Here is a 1,121-nt window from a genome sequence, read left to right as displayed (position 1 = left end):
TATTTCTTTTTTTAAAGAAAGGGTCTCATTCTGTCACCCAAGCTGGATTGCAGTGGTGCAATCAGAGCTCACTGCAGCTTTGAACTCCTGGGCTCAAGCAATCATCTCACCTCAGCCTCTTGAGTATCTGGGATGTGCCACCACACCTGGCTAGTTTTTTTTTCTTTCTTTTTTAATTTTTTGTAGAGACAGGGTCTCATTATGTTGCCCAGGCTGGTCTCAAACTCCTGCCTCAAGTGATTGATCCTCTCCCCTTGATTTCCCAAAGTGCTGGGATTACAAGCATGAGCCACCACACCTGTCCACACCTGATCCTTTGAGTTCAAATAAAATCAGCATCTATGCCAGCCCACGTGCACCCCACTCTCAGGCCCCCCAGGAATTCTGGGATCTGGCTAATGACTTCCTGGTTATCACCGGCTCTACCATCTTCCAAGGTGATTTAGTTTGTCAATCATCTTGCGACCTTGCAGCTACTAATCATGTTCTGTTCTCTTCTCCATGACTTCCTTAAAAAAAGAAATCACTCATATACAACGGTGTTGCAAATTTGGCTAAATGTTCAAGGACCAGCAAGACAGGGTAGACGTTCATGTTGCATGTGTGCATGCGTGTGTGTGTGTGTGTGTGTGTGTGTGTGTGTGTGTGTGTGTGTGTGATGTGTTTGTTTTTCCTTCCCAGTGTCCCTTTCACCATCTGGTGAAAACAGAGAGCTGCCTTTCCCCAACTCCATGTTTCTAGAAGTTTTGTCATCTATGATATCCCAGCCCACCCAGCCACAAGGGTTACTAGGCTGGTGTGCAGTAGGCCTAGAGTTATTGGGGTCATCTTCTCAACTGTAGGGAAGAGGCATCTCTACAGAGAAAGAGACTGAAGCCAAGACCAAAAGAAGCTGAACCAAGAGAGATGGGGAACAGAAAGAGAAGTGTCCTTTGAGTCCCTAGATCTCCACTTGAGCCAGATGCGAGAGCTGCCAAAATGTGAATAGCACTCCTTGGGTCATGCAACTCAGTACAATCATGGCTCCACTGGCAACTTCCCAGTTAGACGAGTCAACATCAACATATTCCATCTTTCCATCTGCCTTTCTTTCTTCTTTTCTCTTTTTTTTTTTTTTTTTT

The sequence above is a fragment of the Cebus imitator genome, unplaced genomic scaffold, assembly GCF_001604975.1.
Source record: "Cebus imitator isolate Cc_AM_T3 unplaced genomic scaffold, Cebus_imitator-1.0 Scaffold573, whole genome shotgun sequence".
Taxonomy (NCBI): Eukaryota; Metazoa; Chordata; class Mammalia; order Primates; family Cebidae; genus Cebus; species Cebus imitator.
This window is presented reverse-complemented; position numbering follows the sequence as displayed.